General features: G+C 39.2%; 1 long non-coding RNA gene across 1 annotated transcript in view; it reads left to right on the top strand.

The window, feature by feature from the left end:
* The first annotated feature begins 3,288 nt into the window (after positions 1–3,288).
* LOC116447633 overlaps positions 3,289–19,285 on the top strand; it is a 150,505-nt gene continuing 134,508 nt past the window's right edge. Inside the window, exons 1-2 of the long non-coding RNA XR_004241618.1 lie at positions 3,289–3,646; positions 6,955–7,203. This is a non-coding gene — a long non-coding RNA (uncharacterized LOC116447633). The remainder of the gene's footprint in view (positions 3,647–6,954; positions 7,204–19,285) is intronic.

Below are 19,285 nucleotides of genomic sequence, written 5' to 3' on the forward strand. Positions count from 1 at the left end.
TTCCAACCATGTATCTTTCAATTCAGTACAAATTGGCAGTGCTCCTGCAGTTAGCATGCATATATCTTTCCTTTCTTCTGACATGTGCTGCTCCTCCTTCTGCAATGTATCTCTGCACCCTTTTCTGTCTGTAGGAATCTATCCCTTCTATATATTTTATCCTGGAAGTTAAGCAGTTCTGTCAGTTTCCTGGTTAGACCAGGTCTCATACTGCAATTTACTTCATGTTTCTTCTTAGAATCACATACTTGAATTCCTCCTTTCTTGTTTATTATGTCTTTTGCATTCTCAGAGAAAGAAGAGAAGGATCCGGATGCAATGTGTCACTGTCTTTTAAATTATCATTCTTAAACCCATCTTTTTCACTTGCTAGCCATGGCCTCATTATTTCTTTCTGGTTCAATAACAGTTATCCATCAGTGGCTTTTTCCCTGAGTAATGTATGTTTCCTTTTTATCCTTTTAAACCCCTTTTATTTCATTTCAGATCCAATGCGTGTGGTATCTACAGCTAATACACTTCCTCTTCCACTAGTACAATAAGTCAGTATTTCAATATAGAAAGTCTAAAAGAAAAAGAAACAAATAAAAAAGAAAAAAGGTGTTTCAGTTACATTTCCCTTAACCTGCATTTGAAATTATGTTCTCCTTATTCTTTTAGCCACCTTTTCATCTAACAAAATGGCGGTTTTATAAAAATCTATTTAATTGCCAGTTTGTGTCTCCCAGAATATTAGCAGCACTTACACAGTGTTGCTACAGAAAGTAATTTAATTTCTGTGTGCCTAAAAAATAAAGAAAAATTACTGGGCTTTGTGCTATTGAATCATTAAAATGGACTGGAAATGAGGCAGGGGTCAAAAGTGAACTCAGGTTTAGCTTGATCAAAAGCAGAAGCAAAGCAGTAAAATCAGCATTTGTGGTCTGGAACAACAGGTAATATGTGGTTTATGCTACTTTTAGTGATCCCACAGGAATATTGCATGTTAGGGTAAGCACAGAAAAAATGTGGAAGGTGTATCTCCAGGAACATGGTGGAGGATTTTAGGTAGGCGTGTAGGGCCCTGATTAAAGTAAGAAAGTAAAAGCCTCAATGTAGTTTAACTCAATGTGCATTTAACTCAATGCAGCTATACATTTACTTCTCTTACCTGACCTGCCAGCCCATAAACGGGCTGCCTTTCCAGCTTTCACCCACCAGGGGTTTCAGCCTTTTCCAGCACAGCCAAGAGATCAGCCTGAAGACTAAAATCTAATCCTGTCCTCTGTTTTCTCCGATTTGTTACTGCCCAGTGACTCTCCATCCCTGTGGGAACTACCTTCCACGGTTAATGGTTTGTTATAATGCTCTTGGAGGCCATGGAATCAACAGAATCATCATCTGGTTCAATTATTTATTTCATTGGTTGTTTCTGGGCAGGGATTGCCATCTTGCTTTTCATTTAGTTTCTTTTCTTCAACGTTGTCCTTCATGCACCAAGGTCACCCTTGAGCATATCCAGTAGTCACCTATTCTGCTTCCTAACATGAATGTGGAGGCTTTCATGAGAGCTGAGATCACGGTTTGTGATGGTAGAGCTAGCTCAACAAGCACTTTTTCTATGTTTTTTCTGTGTTACTCCACTGGATTGAGAATGTGTATTTTTTTTCTATACCATTTTTTGGAGCTCCTGCTCCCCACCCTTCCCAGAGATGGGGAGAAATCTTGCAACAAAAATAATTGCAAATGTACCCTCTCTGTGCAGCAAAGATCAGTGGGCCTGTGAAGTTCTCTTTGACACACAGCAGTAGGACATGTGCTGTCCTATCTATAAAAGCCAATCTGAGATGGCAATTTTTTAGCCAATGGAAGTCTGTGTGTTTCATAAAATGTATTTTAAATTATAATTTGAGTGCTACGGTGCTTCATGGCAATTGCAACATGAATCTGTTGGTTTCTGCTGAAATGTTAGATAGAAGTATAATTGCATAATCCATATAATTTGTATGTTGGCCTCTCATATGCATTCAGATCTGATTAAAATAATCTCTCCTGCCATCCTGTTTGTATATTTGTAAAGGTCAAATGTGTGATTAGGCTTGACTATTCAGCTGCAGGATATAAAAGACTTCTTACAGCATCTGTAATGTGATATCCACAGACGCCTTTCTGCTTATAAAATGACACTGGTTTTGAGGGTCACGAGTGCATTTTTTCTTATGTACTTTGCTCCAAGCTGTGGTGCCAAATCCACCTGAGCCAAAGGGTGAACTGTGAACCTGACTGCAAGGCTGTGGTGTTCCCTTGGCAATGCTCAATAGTGAAATGCTGTTAGTCTTGAGTTAATTCTCTTTTTTGATCTTTCCATTCATGTTGTACTCAGAACACTTGGTTCAATTGTTATTTATGGGGATGTAAATATAATTCCCTCTATCTTTCCCCTCCTTGAACAAATGGAACATGGTTCTCAGGGTGTCTAGTGCAGTATCTTTGAATGCTGTAGGTGTTTTCTCTGGGCCTGTGGCCCAGCTAGAACTGCCAGGGTAGCACTTGGATGTGTAAACCTGCCAGTAGTTACCAAACATGGTGTGTGTGGTGTGTTTTAAGTGATTTTGACAAATACCTTTTATGTTCTGGAGAAGCCAGAAGGACACAGTTTGTCTTGAGAAGGGTAGTGACATAAATATGACATAAATGTTCTGTATATTTCACGGGGATGTATCCATCTGGATATAAAGGAACTATGTTGACAATGGCCATTGATAGAACGTGAGGTACTCAAAATTTTATTCTAAGCTACATCTCTGTTTTAACATGGAAACTGGAGGCATTGGAAATGTTCAGTCCTGAAAGACACCAAACATGTGAAGCAACAGAGCTTTAGATTCAGGGCTGGGCTTGAGGAGGTCTGAATTTAATTTCCAGATCTATAATAGATTCTCCATGTTATTTTGAAAAAAATACTTTTGTCATTCAACGCCAGAGTGCTCTCTTCCTGTGAACAGGCAAAAATTTTCCAGTGCTGCCTGCAATTTTGTACAGTCTCCTCTGGCACCTCTTCATGCTTTCCTGTAAATCAGAATCTCCTGTGGCACTGCTGCTCTGTATCTTTCTGTACCCTCTGACAGTGTAGCAGTGCAGGTGGCTGCACCTACTCTTTGTCCTGAGGACAACTCAGACAGCGAGCTCTGGTGGTCAGCAACCCAAGTTTAGCATGGAACTTTCAGTCATGGTGAGAACCCATGATTCCCTTGTTTTGCCTTTTGCATGTTTTCCCCTGTTTGGTTAATATTTCGTCTTCTTGTTTTATGTATGAAGTTATGGATATTAATTTTCCTTCTTGAATATGTATTAGTTCTAGAAAGTTCCGTGTTCCTTGACACCCCATTGGATCCTCCCCTGAGTCCCTCCTATGTGTTGTTCCCATTGGTTCCCTTCCTGTCAATCCCACCTGCTTGTCTCTATCCCATTGGCTGAGATCCCTTTCCTCACCTATTCTGTACCCAGTATAAGATCCCTGGACTCTCCCACCAATTGGCCTCTTCGTCCTTGTCGTTTCATTGGAACAAACCTGTGTGGAAGGCGCACAGACGGTCTCCTCTCTTTACTTCTTTGCCTTTGCCTGTGTGCCTGCTGAACAGTGACAGGAAGATCCAGCCCCTTCAGGGTGAGGAGCTCTGCCCTATTTTCATTGTGTGTTGGGCACTGAGTGCCGCCTTCCAGAGGGGTTTCAGCGTTGACCTCCGGGCTTCTTTGTGTCGGTACACGAGGGGTAAAACCCCCTTCTGCCAGCTCCCAGTGGCTGAAAACCCCTCCATGATAGGTCTGGTCAGATGCTTCCCAAATTAGGTTGATTGTTACTTTAGAAAGGATAGGAAACATTTAAGCAGACTGACTTTTTTCTACCAAAGGTGAGCTTCTCAGGCATTCATCAGCAATTCAAATCCAACGGGGGCTTTAGATTTGTTCTCTGTGACTCTTGCATAGCCTGAATCTATTGGCAGCTACTGCCATGTGTATAATCTGTGTGAAATGAGTTGGTGTTTACATACTGTTTTCTCATCTCGGAGTTACCTTATCCTTTTGATCAATAATGTTGTGGTTATTCGCAGTCTCTGAAGACAATATTGAAAGAATGTGGGTGAAATGATAAAGGCTGAATGATGGATTACATGGGCATTCCTAGTCAGGCATTGGTTGGTTTATACCTTCAAACACCATCTATCTTGGTTATTCTATGAGTGAATATACATATTTCCTTTTTTTCTTTTTAAAAATTTTTTTAACAAAAACTCCTTCATAATTCTCTTCCTGGTTCAAAGTAAAAGAGAATAGTTACACTGAATGAGGATGATACAATGGACAGATGAAACTCTTTCCATTTCTTAATATTCTTTCCCTTTGTAGTAAGAATCATGTGGCTCTCAGGGGAAAAAGAGTTCAGACAGTGTGAAATAAATTCTATCTGGCAGTCACTTCTCCCATCTCCACATCCAGAACTCATTAGAACTAAACAGAATTCTTCAAAATGAAATGAACTTTCTTACTTAGACAGAGATTTGGATTCATTTGGTCCTCTTTATGCAGGACCTTTTACATCCTTCAGATGTAACTTCTCAGTTCCTCAAAAATGCATGAAATGGGAAAATTGGGTGCATTTCTCTTTTCCACCTCTGTTGGCAGATTCTTTTGCATGGCTGCACTCGTGACAAACCACAAGCTGCTCCTTCACAAGCCTCAGTCCCACCTGAAGATTTTGCTGTCTGGTTTTACCTTACATTAGTTTATAGCCACTCTCATGATCCCAGTATATGAAACAGCTGTGTAAACACCTGTGTAATATATACACAATGAACTGCTCTTCAATGAAGCCTAAGCCGTGCCCATCCATGGCACCTACCAGTATTACGGGTGTTAACTACCTACACCTGTGTTAATTACAGGTGTTAACTACCTACAGACCCCTTTAGAGAGGTTCTTGGATCAGTTATCCTATATAGAAGTGTTGTGATTGAAGAAAAGTAGACAAAACTTTCTTAACTATCCCTGCCTTTCCTGATTGTTTTTCTCCTCCCTTTTTAACAGAATTTACACGTGTTTTCTATTATATCTGTGATTCTGGCTTGTCTACAGCTGGATCAGATTTGGCAGGGCAATTGCAGTTGGTCAGAGCACTGGTATGATGCAGGCTGGAGTAATCTGTTTAATCTCAGTAAATTAGTAGTCATGGTGATGAAATGGTGGAGGGCAGACAAGCCAGGATGCTGATGGGACACATGAGCTCCATGCTGAGTTAATGAGTACTTACAGCAGGGTCTTAGGGTCAATGCAGTGGCTCTGTCTCCTGAAAGAAGAGAGAGCCTGGGTTTTTTGCTGGTCTGGTCAATCATATATATAATCCCTCTAACTCTGAAGAATATTTTAGGGTGAATTTGCAAAGAATTCTAACTCTTCCCTTCTAAGAGAAAGTTCTTAGAAGCTCAGAGTCCACCAATTACATAAACCTTCTCATACCATAAAAGGAATATCCTGGCATGGCAACTGCTCCCGTGCTTTTCCATTGCTCAGAACAGGGGCTGTCTAGGCCCTTGACAAACTGTCAATCATTCATCATCAGCTTTATGGGATTAGAGCAAGCCACGTAAACACATTGAATCATTAACTTTTGATTCCTGAAAGTGCATGGGTTGGTTCTATTGCTTGTGGTCCTTTACTTTGAAGCTCATTCTGCTTTCTCTTTTGCTTCAGTTTGTTTTCGTTTTATTTTCATTTTGGTGGTTTTGTTGTTTTTTTTTTTTTTTAATTGGATTATGGAAGGAGTACTCAAGATATCGTAAGGAACAGATCTTTTTCTGTGCTGCTGTGTTATATGGAATCAGCTGATCCATGCTGACTTCAGTCCCAATTCTGAATACTTACAAAGAGCATTGCCAAGTCTTTTCTATCTCTAATCTCATGACTTCGGGGTGTTACTTCACCCTGCCTAACTTTTCCATTATCCTTTTATTGTCTCTGCTTCAGTACATTTTCCTCCTAGTACTTAGCTTTCTTCAGCAAATAAATTGTTTCTTCTGTTTTTTTAAAGAAACTTATCTGTCCAATGTTCTACTTGTTTAACTTTTATATAAGGCAGTGTTGTAAACAATTTGCTGTCAAAAGCTTTTGTTTATTTTCCTGAAACCCTGAGGGTGAAAGCAGAGAGTTGATATATGTGAAATTCAACCCTGCTATGGATCAACTAATAGTCTGTCCATAGAATAGGTTATTTTGGTTTTGAATAATAATTTCCATTAAAAGTTGGTTAGTTCAGGAGGAAATCTCAGAGGAGGGTATTTATGTCTATGTATGTATATATGTAGTAGGTATTCTTGTATAAAAGGAAAAGTATTCAGCAGAGTCCTTTCTGGACTCTGCTTGCGTTTTTCTCTGGGTTGGCATTATGTATAATGAGAAAAAGGTAGAAGAGAACAAATTCTAGGAATAAATCATAGTGCCTTCATTTGTGATGCAGCGGTTTAGACCTGGAAATGTTTCTGCAATGACTGTTTGAAGCAGAAGTTTTCCTTCAGCTAGGAAAAAAAAAGTCACTGTTCTGAAAACATCTTAAACTTTGATGCAATACCTAGACTGATTCTGTTGTCATTAGCACAGCTTTTTAGCCCCCAGTTTAATTGCTGTCAGCTACTGTTACACAATGTCAATCTGGTGGCCGTTTAAGCCTGAGCAGTGTAAATTACAGTGAGGATGGATTTGAAGACTTAAAAGACTTAATTTTTATTTTTTACAAAATCCTGAAAATACGTGGAAGAGATTGCTTAAAAAAAAAAAAAAAAAGAGAGAGACAACTCTGTATATCCCAAATGTTGAACTGCTGCTAATTGAAAGGGCAGAAGTGGCTCCGAGGTGTTCATGGGAGCAAAAGGTTATCATTCAAATGGCAACGTTATGACAACCCTCTTCTACCATATTTTACAGATACTCTCCTCAAATGGGAAATACCCAATGCTTAGCAGCTGATCAAAGCAAGTGTGCAGTCTCTGAACAAGCTCCCACAGTTGCAGAAATTGCTTCTAGAAAGGCAGTGGCCGCTTCCCAAGGGAAAGATAACCCTCAGCCGTGTGAGATAGGATGAGCCTTCCCTTGAAAGCCATGAAAGGCAGCAGGAGCCCGCAGTACCTCCCAGCTGGCAGAAACATCGCCCTCTTCTGGGAACAGAAATGCAGAGTAAGTTGTTGAGAATGTTTTTCAAAAATGCAAATGAGCTGTTTTCAACTCTTTTATATTTATGACTGTATTACTGTGAGGCTGATAAGAGTTTTAATTTTGTAGTTACCCCACCTGCTGTTTCATTATTAAAACCTTGGGTCTGATTAATCAAAAATGAATTCTGCAGTCAGATCACAGCAGTTCTATAAAATTCGTAAGCATGACTATACTGTGGAAGATATTCATGACTGAAATAACTTTAAAAGTTTCTGATACGTTTTTAAGTGTCTTATGAGGAAGCAGCATGGAAAAACAGGGGTATTACACCTAGATTAAAACCAAAAACATGTTGCTGCTATGAGGGATTTTCTTCCCTTTCATATAAAACCCCCATGCCCATACACACTACATGCAAAGGGGGAGAGTTCATGTGGCAAGTTATTTTCATGAACATTTGAAGATGTAGATACCAGAAGGATATGGCTGACAAAATGGCCAAAAATCATGGAAAAGCTTGGCAAAATCAATTCCCTATATCATGTAGTTTTAATGCATGCAGTTCTGTGTCTCTAAGGGAAACTGTCATTGAGCCATTTGTTTTAAAACACAAATATTGTATGAGGATGGTATTAATGAATCTTCACACTTCACTTAATCAATAAACCTCTTTACATCAGCATTCAGCTTTCACTGGCTCCCACCTTTCCTGAAGACTTTCCTTACAGCAGAAAATGTGATGAGAACTTTTCTTGCAGTTCATGTTTTCATGGCAGTCTTCTTTTGACACAGAATAGCCTTCACTGTCATGTAGCCTGGGGATAATTTAATTCTTCAATTCCTGTGGAATTTATGCTTCCCTTGCTTATGTTTGTACAGAAGCTAACACCAGAATATTGGTGTGTATCTGGACTTTTTTCCTTTACTGCAGTTGTTAGTAGCTTGTATGGGAGCTCCTATTAGTTTTTTTCATACTGGTGCTGGCATATTCAGCAAGTTTAATGAGGTAAAAAATGAAAGAAGCTCTGAAAAGCAAGTTTGAGGACAGTAGTGTACAGAGTTGAGAGGGACAGTAGGTAACAGCAGAGAGGCTCACACTGAGGATAGAATTCATCTGTTACTTTTGCAGCACAAACAAATATTAGCAGAAATAGTGCAGATGGATAACTTCTTCAGACTAATGGTTTCAGTGTAGCTGAACACTGTAAATCACAGCTTTCCCTAGTCTATTAGACTCAGAACAGAATGAAAACAGCTTGTCTGATGTCTGGAGCAGCTTAGAGGAACAATTAATAGTAATTCATGAGGAATATGCAATAAGAGGTCTATTAAGAATAAATTTACAAAGGAAAATTTCCAATCACATGAATTACATTTTAAAAAAACCAAAATGAACTGGCTTTTGGGAGCCCAGTTCTTAGTTGACCTTTCTGGTTGCAAAGCAATTAGTTCAATGTATAGTGCTTTGGCAGTATAAAAAGTACTGAGGAATGGCAAAATGTTCTGTGGAACTTAGTGAAAGTGAATAGAGTTTTTAAAAGAAGGAAAAAAATTGTTAAAACCAGAAGTGCCCCTCACAAGCTCTTATTCTCATCTCACTCATTTATGTGCTGGTTAGCTCAAGGAAAGAGTGTAATTTTGTGAACATGAACTAGTTAAAGACTAACACCAAACTCCTGGAACAAGTCACCTAGCTCCAGATAGCTACCCACATGTTCTGACGGGAGTGCCATCAGAGGAAGAGGCAGTGTGTGATCATGTTTCTTGCTTTTGACTATGTTTCATATCCCAGTGCTGTCTTTGGCAGAAAATGTGGCTGGCTGGAACTTCCCTTTGGGTGTCAGAAGCCCAGTGCTGAGCATCAGCAGCATCATTCAGCATTTTCAGGGAGAACTAAAATGGACGTTAAGATTCTTGAATTTCCCCTGTGAATTATGTGCAATCTTGCATCACCTGCCTTTCTCCTCTTTGCCCTCACAAGACAGCCAGTTACTCTCGAGAATTCTTACCAAAAAAAATTGAATATAGACTGTTTCAGCCTTTGAAACTCAATTCTCAGCCTCTTTTCTTATATCGTGTGAATGTGGTGATATAAAAAGAGATTGAATCTGAAACTTAATAAGTAGTAATAGTAGTAATAAGCTACTGAATGAGACACCTTGGAGGGATTTAGTCTTTTAAATAGCATTTAAAAAAAAAGATTTTAAGTAATGTAAAGCTATACCAGATTGTTTCCAGGGGAGCATGTTGTGATACGTGTATTGTGCTCAGCCTGTGCAGAAAAAGGGTGTGTTGCACTTCAGCATGGAAACATAAGAAATCTAAGTATGGTCCAAACTACGACTGGCCATTTGTGTCATCTGCAAAGATCAGCTGTGAAACCAAAAAAGAGACATGTTTTTAAGATATCTGTTCATTACTTCATGTGATGTTTTAGGTTCTGAGCTTTGCCTGAGCAACTGTGTGCATCACAACAGGCAAAAGTGTGCTTTCCTCTAAAGTCTTTTCAGGAAGATCACAGGAAAACTTTGCTATTCATGATGCTCAGTGATTTCTTTTTTTAATTGCAAGGACAGTAGACATCAGTAAGAATGAGGAATATACAACGATCTTTCTTTTAAAGATCTCAGAAATAAGCAAGGTTATTTGAGCACTTATTTGACTTGAGGTGTAGAAAATTATTTTTACTCCCATTTTTCTAAAAAGGGTTTAACATAAAAATACGTTAAAAATTGATCTGGAGGATGTCATGTCATTTTGTATTTATCCACACAGTAAGCATTAGAGATTTCAGTCTAAGAATCCCAACTGGGCTGTGGATGGCTTTGGGGTAGTGCCATTTCATTCCCCTGGCTAAACATAACCTCTTGTATTTGAACTCCCAAGAACTACAACTTACACAAAAGAAAAGAAAATTTCAAAGGGGCCTGACTGCTAAGGCTCTTGTAGAGAGGGGATAAGTCTTCCTATTGCTTCTTCTGGCTCCGACTTACTTGCTGATGCCTTACATCATTAATTTAGAATACTTTGGTTTGGGCAGCTCCATCAATTTTTTTAGCAACTTGGGTTTTTAAGTCTGATGCTTAAGTTAGCAAAGTTGTCCTTTTTTTAGCAGTATGGGCACACATCTTTAAAAATCTTAGTTTTGATAGACAGCATCAAAGAAATGTGGTAAGGTAATCAGAACCACAGCAGTACTGGGTAGTGGAAAAACAGGCATGATAATGAGTAGAAAATAATTTGCCGTGAATTAAGGAGAAAATTGCCTGAACTGCAGAAACATAAGGTGTGAAATATTGCTTTCTTTTTGGTTTTTATATGTCTCTTCAGTATAAAATGTGTAATGTAACAATTTTAGTTAAATATACTGACCTGGGGAAAAATATCAGTATTTATTAAAAAGCAGTGAATTAGACTTGCAGAGCAGTTAATGTTGCAAGGGGGTCTCTGGAGATGATGTATTCCACCTTTACTGCTGAAAAAGGGTTAAAATTAATATCAGCATTGAATTTGAAGTGAAGAAATAACAACTCATTATTTTCTATCTAATACACTTACTTGTAGCTGAAAATCTAGAAACAAAAAAAGTGCAAACTCTTAACACAGTTCCCTCTGTCTTAGCATGTACTGCCTGCTTCTCATCTGTGTTCAAGGGCTACACTACCTTTAGTTCAAAGGCTTTGCAACGTCAAAGGGAGCCCAAATATGCACATCTTTACAGTATCAAAGCAAGGTGTGTGGTGGTTGGTAATTTTTCTTGTGAGTTGTTAGGAAAAGAACCATGATAGAACTGGTTCTGCCTCATATCCTTGCTACTGCACTGATGTGGTAAAGAAACAGGTGATAATTCAGCTATGTTTTGACCATGTTCAGTTTCCATAACAGTCTTCTGCCACTTTGAATATTGTGTGAAACAGTGCAAGACATCTATCAGATCTCTCCTGCAATGATGCAAGACAGTGTAATGGGACAGGACTATGGACTTACTCAAAATCAGTATCGTTATTTCTAATTGTCCTGTATAGCAGAGGGAGAAGTGCTGTGGTACTGACACTCTCCCTCCTAGCAGCTGTACCATGCACCAGCTTCCTACAGATAAAATTCTTTGCTTCCCTCAAACCAATTTTCATCCAAAACCAAGTTGTGCATGTATGTAAGGTAAAATTTTACGACTGAATTGTTATTTAGAATGTTGCTTAGTGTATTATCTGAGGTAGTTCAGAAATACTAATAACACTTTACAACTGGAAATTAGACTGTTCCTGGCCTCAGTTCTATTATCTGGAGTAGATCACTTGGATAAAATGCATGTACTGAATTTTTGAAAGTATATTTTGTCTAGAAGTTGAATATGGAGGGCATTATGCGTATGTATTAAAATTCTTTGTATGCAAAACTCTGAGAAACAGGAATAGCAAGTCCTCTTTTGCGTGAGCATTGCAGCATCCATTTCATTAAAATATGCCTGTTTCATCAGCTCCATGCTGGCAAAATATTAGCATTTAAAATTCATTGATACTGTGTGATCTAGGATTAGATACCATTTTGTAGGGAGTTTGACCGGATTCAGATTCTGCAATGCTTGATGGGTTACACCGTGGATTCTGCTTTGGGTCTTCTGCTCCACCTGCTCATCACTGCATCTTAATGTGAAGGATGTTACAGCCTTGGAGTGCTGCTTTATCTGGTGGTTCAGAGTCACCTCTGCTTGGGGAAGCTATGCAGAATTGGGAGCATCTTTGTTATCAGCCTCTAGGAAAACACTTCAGGCTTTATCTTAGCACTGGGATATCCCAAACCTTCTAGTCCCTGAAACTAGTGACACTTTGCCAAGTTTCCTTCGGGGAGGCTGCATAATTTTAAAGGAATCTTGAAGTTTGCAGTTCTCCTATTGATATTGGTGAATAATCAAGTCCCAGACAGACAGGCACTGCCCGGGTTTTTCTGTATGTGTAGTCATATTTCTGAAAGCAAAATAAAGTATGCAAAATGTCCCGTCTTAGGTGGTGCCCAGGGCATGTGTTGGTTGGTCTTAAAGCTTTCCAGAAAGCTTTAGTGGGTTTAAAATTCATCAGAACTTCAAAGAATTCTAGGTCCTTATCAGATCAGGAAGGAGGGGAGTGAGTGGTATGTGCAGCGTGTTCAGGTCATTCTGTGATTACATTTTTTTAATCCCCCCATTTCGTAAAAAGTCCAGGGGAATAGTTTGTAACTGAACATCTAATGGAATACACAATACAGCATACAGTAGACTTTGATAGGAAAATGTATCACTGCAGGAGTTCTCACTGCTGCTTTCAGTCACAGGCTAGGAATGTGCCAGATACAGCTTGAGATTTGATTTGATTAATTACTCAGCCCTCTGACTGCACCCAGATACAAAACAGGCTGAAGCAGTATTCCTTGGCTGAAAGGCCACCTGGAAGTTATGGGAGGCAAGCAGGTAGAGCAGCTCCCATCATAGAATCATAGAATGGTTTGGGTTAGAAGGGACCTTAAAGATCATCTAATGCTCCCCCTCCCTTCCCTGCGCCATGGGCAGGGACACCTCCCACTTGGCCGTGTTCCTCAAAGCCCTGTCCAGCCTGGCCTTGGAACACTCCCAGGGATGAGGCTCTCAAGGCAGCCTGCTCCAGTGCTTTACCCACACAGTAAAGGATTTCTTCCTAATGCAGTAAGAAAGGCTTGAATCTTCTGTTCTTTTCTAACAGTTTGCTCGCCCTTTCAGCATTGCAAGCCTGACCCAAATATCTCTGTTGGATGTTCCTGTGTGACATTGCATACATTTGTTAGAGTCCTCAAAACAGGTAGGTAGGCAAAATTTTTTTTTATATCAGTTGGACAATAACGTGAAGTTAGAAAAAACCTCATCTCTTTGCTCAACACAGTGAGTCTCTTGTGTGTGTGCTCAGTCCAGGTGAGAAATTTAAGACTTAGAAGGGAATGCAGTGACATAACAGCAGAATGTCCTGGCTGTGGCTAATAAGAAATCTTGGAACATATAGGAAGAACAACAGAAAGCTGCTGGGGATAAGTCTGGCATAAAATGAAGAGAGCAGAGAGAGCTTCTGTTTCACACTGTAGGATGTGGTACATTTAGGAAACTGGTGAAAACTGGACAAGTGAGGAAAAGAAGGGAGAGAGAATACCAGCAGAAGTCTAGACTGTATATTTCCACAGGTGGAACACAAAAAAGCTCTATAGATATCAAATAGAACAAAAAATAGAACCAATTGACATTCCAGATTGCAGGAAAAATTACACACCCATACCCCACGCCCCCGCCATCCCTTCCCACAACCCCTGCCCAAGCAAAGCAAAAAAAGCTGTCTATGCATCATGTGCTTAATGACTACCTTACAACACAGAGATATTTGTAACTGCAAGATCCATTGGAATGGGGAATGGTGATTTACATTCTTGGGAAATCTGATCTTGTACCAATGCATCACTCTGTAATACAGAAAACACTGAAGTCCCACCAAAGCAATGTTGCCTTTTATTTTCAAGAATATCAAAAGGAACAAGAATAAAGCTCAGAATTGATCTAGAAAAAGAAATCCACTGGTTTGTCAGTGCTAAGAATTTGTCAGAGAAGGAGTTTTCTTGAAGACCAATCATTTACAGTCTTTAGGCTTATGACAAGGTACAGCCAGTAAATGTGTATCTCAGAATATGAGTCAGCTATGTTATAATTTCCCTGAACATATTTTAAAAGATTATGTGATATTCCATTCATGAAAAATGGGAAAGAGCTGAAAGAGGATACATGAGACACAGTTTTACAGTGCTAGTCTTTAGGTATTTTTTTTGTTAGACTCTATCTTTTGATATTGGTATGAATAATGCAGGAAGCCAGTGTCCTGACAGTTATTTTAGATTCTGCTTTTTACGCTGCTTTAGAGTTGCTGATTATATTCTGATACCATGGAGAACTGATGCAGAGAATTTTTAATTCCAACAACTGTTGCTGTTGACCAGCAAGCTCACTGCAAAAAATTTAAGTCCCAAGATTTTACTGGTAGAAAATTGTGCAGATTCATTTATTTCAGTGGCATTAAGCAAATCTATGCCATCTAAGGATTTTACAGATTATTGCATCTAGAGCTGTATATTACAACCCTGAAATATTTCATTAATGGAAGATGATAATTGCTATCAGGATAAATTATTGCCTTCCTTTAAAAAAACTCTCAATTCTTTAAATGCTTCAGCTTATTTGCAGGTACTGATGAGTTTGTACAGTTGGGGGCAAAATCTTTGAAGAGATATTTTTGCTAAAACAAAAAAAAAGCTATCAAAAAAGAGAAAAGATTAAAATGCAAAGTAAAATATTATAAAGTCAGTAAAGCTGTGTTTTTAAGGTTTCTTTGTCTCTAAGGGAAGAAAATTCTGAAGCAGAATAAAAATTCATACAATCAGAAGTTACTTGGGGAGAAAAGGGTGAATCCATAATTTCTTTTTTTTTTGAGAGAAAAATTATTATGATTGAGGAAATAAAATGATAGAATTTTTAGTGAGGATATTAAAGAAGATAGGATGCTCCAAAATATATTTGGAGGAATTATTGGCTGACTCACATGGTGTCTTTCAGCACAGTTTGATCTCCACAAAAGTTCAGCTGGGAACACCCAGTTAGTTTTGACTCATTGCCACAAGGAAGTGGTCTTCTGATTTAGTGGTATTTTTTGTCCAGGTTGTCAGTATGGCTTCTCACTGCTTCCTTGGTACTGTAGCTGACACTCTTCATCATTATTATTTACTACCACCATGTCAAAAAGTTCTTTTGTGCCTGGCATGGTACAAAGAAGATACTGTCTGTCCTGAAAGTTTGCAGTTTGTATACTGAGAAGAATGAAATGGGTGATTTTAGGGTATGTAACTTACCATCCTCAAGTCCTTAATGAATCACCAAAACCAGCCTGTTTTAGCTCATTAACCACAGAGGGATTCTGCAGTGATGAGCTCTGCCATAGGACCTACACTGCTGGGAGTGAGGGGAGATGGATGTCCCCCAGGATGTCAGTGATGAGCCCTGATAGGATGTCATCCCACACTGCTGCTTACATCCCTAACAACTTTTTATATATATATGTGTCATGTTTACATGTGTTTTAAGACGACAGTTGCAGACAACGTGTCAGAGGATGACTGTAGGGAGAGTAAAGATATATAAAGTCATATTGTGAAAATGGGAGGGTGTCAGTGTAGAGTGTCTAGGCTTTCTCTGAGTAATTCTGAGTACTGACATGAACTCTAAGCAGGCTCAATTGGACTTCCTTGCAGCAACCTTTGATCTCTGTTGTGCTGGAGCATAATTTATAGGCACTGCAGTTTATACATCATGTATTTTATATGGTGAGAGCTACTTTAGTGTGTATTTTTTTGGTTGGTTCAGTTTTCTGTTTGTCTGGGGTATTTTGGTTTTTGTTGGGGGTTTTTTGTGGGGACTTGTTTGGCTTTTTCCTTTAAAGGAAAGGTCTCAGCAGAAAAGGTTCTGTAATACAATAAAAAAACCAAAACAAACCCCAAAACAATAAAAATGAAGGCTTATATGTCCTTTAGGGCCCTTATGGGATTGTGACAGCTTCCTTTTGATCAGGAGAGGAAGCCTTGCCTATTTTGGCAAATACGGGCTCCTGTGTGGCCTGACCTTTACTGGTCAGGCTTTACCTTTACCTGCTGTGCTCCCAGGCAGGGTGGATCTGTGCCATCTCCAGCTGTTGCAAGGTGATCCCAAGTCACCTCTGCTGCCTCTGCCTGAGTTTCAGACCACAACAGCAGTTCCTCTGTGCTACCTGTGAGAAGGAACAGAATGGTACAAGTACAGGCAAGAAGCACATTTCTCGTATCCTTATCTGTCTTCAACATGTTTCACAGTGGACTTCTACTGAATGAGTTGTTGCTTTAGCAATATTGATGTACAGAATGAGGAAGAACCTCTTAGGGAAGCAGCTGGCAGCAGCCTGGATTGCACCTTCCACATGGAGGATAAGTAGGCTGATTGAAGCTGTCTGTCAAAGACTGGCTAGAGCAGTTTGCTTCACCTGGTTTATCCCACTACAAGTCAGTGTCATATTTTAATGTGAATTAGTTTTTAAAGCTGGAGGCTGGAAGGAATTTGTTTCTTTTGTATTTTCTGTACTGCATGTAGAGATGAATAGAAGGCAGTATTAGGCACTGGTAGAATATGAAGGCTCGTGAGCCATGTAACAATGTCTTACATGTTTGCAGTACCTTTTAAACAAGAAGATTCTAGAATGTACTCTTTACTGTGAATATAGAAATGTGTGTTATGAGTTATGATTCTATAATGGTTCTCAACAGAGACACAGAAGTTTGTATTAGCTTATATAGCAGAAAAAACTAATCTTTTCCACAAGTTTATTTATCCTTAAGCTCAAATATTTCAAGAGTCCTTTGTTACGTTGTGGAATACCACTGTTTATAGTGAGGACTGTGAAGTAGGCTAGTGATGGCTGTATCCAGAACTCTCTGAAAGATGAAAGAGAAAATGGGGTTGATTCAGTTTAGTTTTGGTCACAAAACACCCACTCGACCCTGATAGTAATACCTGTATAAGTAGTTCTTGTTTTATCTGATAATTGTGACAGAAGCCTGTCAGTGCAGCAAGACTTGCAAGCTCTTTACCAGATTAATACCGCTAGTAGTTAATTTGATGAGCCCACATTTTGTGGTTTGATAATGTGTTAGTAGAAGAAAGTGCTTGATTTCAGGGAGATTGGGAACCTGTTCTCTAGGATTAATTGTTTTGGAGCACTTCAGAAATAGTGGCCAAGGAACATCGATACGTCTTGCATTGTGTAATCTTTGTTACGTGCAGCCTAGTCACTCTGTTTTATATTTATTTCACTTTACTCATGATTCAGAAAATAGGCAGAAATGGATTGCAGTTCTATTGTTATTTGTGTTTCTTAAATAGCCACTCAATGGAAGGGGAAAACTTGCTTGCATGTTGGATGCCTAGTGAGATTTTTGCTAAAACAGATACACAGTGAGCTGGTATTACACTAAGAGGGTCATGGTGGTTCAATCTGGAAGTAGGCTGGAGTAATTTATCTAAATCTAGACTCAGCTAAATTTTGCACATCTCTCCTGATTTACTGCTTTATTGAAGAGTGGCTGTGGGTTGTATTTTTAGTAAGTGAAATAAATAAAATAATGGGATGTGGAGAACAGAAAAAGTCTTCCTCTCAAGATTAAGTTCTTTTCTTCCTGAAGTTTTTGCATTTTTTCACACTTTCACTAGAACATTATAGAAAAGCTTCGCCATAGAAGATGAAAAGGATGGCATTCAGCATCCTGTTGCTCAAGAGAGCATAGTCAAAAAATAAACCATTGCTATTGCCATGAAAGTTTCTAAAATCATGTTTAGTTTTTGACTAATCACAATGATGCTTTGTGTGAAATGCACTTAAGGATATGAAGGAAAGCCTTTTTTATGTGTGTGGAGCCAATAGAGTCAAACCTTGGTCTATCTGATGCCCAGAATCATTAAGAAAAATTAAAATCAAAACTATAGTAATTGAGTTCTCAGTCTTTCATTCAACCAGTAAGAGAGACTTGGGGTAATTAATTAGTTTAACTAGACACGAGAATGTAAATATGAAAGACTCTTACATATGGCATCTACATGTTATGGAACAAGATCTGTCTTGTTTTACTCTTTTTTTTCTTAAGGATGTTGTTAGGCAATATTGTTGGAATCAGATGCGTGATTTCAAAGTTGAAGCTTTCGTATTTCTGCCCTAGCTGTTCTGGTATTGTATAACTTAGAGATACATGACAAGTAACAGCACTGAGTTGCTCCATCCTCTCTGCTCTGCACCAGTGTCCTCACCTACAGTGCTGTGTTCAGTTCTGGACTGCTCAGCACAAGAGCTGTGGACATACTGGAGAGCACAATGAAGGGCCACAAAGGTTATTAAGGGACTGCAGCATCTGTCCCATGAGGAAAGGCTGGGACACCTGGGATCGTTCAGCCTGGAGAAGAGAAAGCTCAGGCGAATCTCGGAGTATATAAATACCTGGAGGGAAGGTGCAAAGAGGAATGAGAGGTTTTTAGTGGTGCCCAGTGATGGCACCAGAGGCCATGGGTGCAGATTGAAACAGGAGATTTTGTCTGAACACCAGGAAGCCCTTTGCTGTGAGGGTGACTGAGCACTGGCACAGGCTGTCCGGAGAGGGTGGGGAGGTTTCATGCTTGGCAATATTCAGAAGTGTTCTGGACATGTGCAGCCAGCTTTAGTTGGCCCTGCTTGAGTGGAGGGCGGGAGCAGATGACCTCCAGAGGTCCCTGGCAGCCTCAGCCAGCCTGGGATTTACATTGTTTGCATAAGCCTCTCTAGAAAGCTCTAACAGATGACATTTGGTAAATAAAAACCGGATACAGCAATGGGTTTCCTGCACAAGTTTCAAGACTAGAATTAGTTCTTATACAGCTTTTGATTTTCATACATGAGGTGTAATTATTCCTAATTTTTGATCACTCCAGTTGGATAAAAGATACAGGAAATGCACAAAATACCGTGCCAAATACCAAAAAAAATACTTGTACTATCTGTCACAAAAGGCAGAATAATACAGAAGAAATTTATGTAAATGAAGTTTCAGGATAGGGGTAAGAATTATTCAGACACCAAAGGACTTGATAATAGACCAACATAAACAGAAGCATCTGTCTTTCTGAAGTGCTGGCTGATTAAGAAAATTACTGCATGTATTTAACTAAGCTTTTCTACTAACCTTAGGTTAGTGGTGAGGGTTAGAGGCTCTATATTTCTTTGATGGAGAATTTTTAATTTAATCTTTGTGGAAAGGCACCTAAACAACCCTTTCCTTTACATGTTGGCTTTGAATATTATTTGTAGATCTGGAAGCTGAAATATGTAAGCTGCTTAACTAACGTGGAAAAGGGATAGAACAAAAACTGTTGGAGGGCTTCTTTGCCTCCCGCTGATCCACCTGCATAGAGAAGATTCTCTAAGCACCTAAGTCACTGGGGTTTAGTGTCACTTGGCATTATCAAAGCAGCTATTGCATTGTGCAGAGAATTTTTTTCAGAAGACACACTCCTTTCCTG

This window comes from Corvus moneduloides, chromosome 8, assembly GCF_009650955.1.
Source record: "Corvus moneduloides isolate bCorMon1 chromosome 8, bCorMon1.pri, whole genome shotgun sequence".
NCBI classification, from domain to species: Eukaryota; Metazoa; Chordata; class Aves; order Passeriformes; family Corvidae; genus Corvus; species Corvus moneduloides.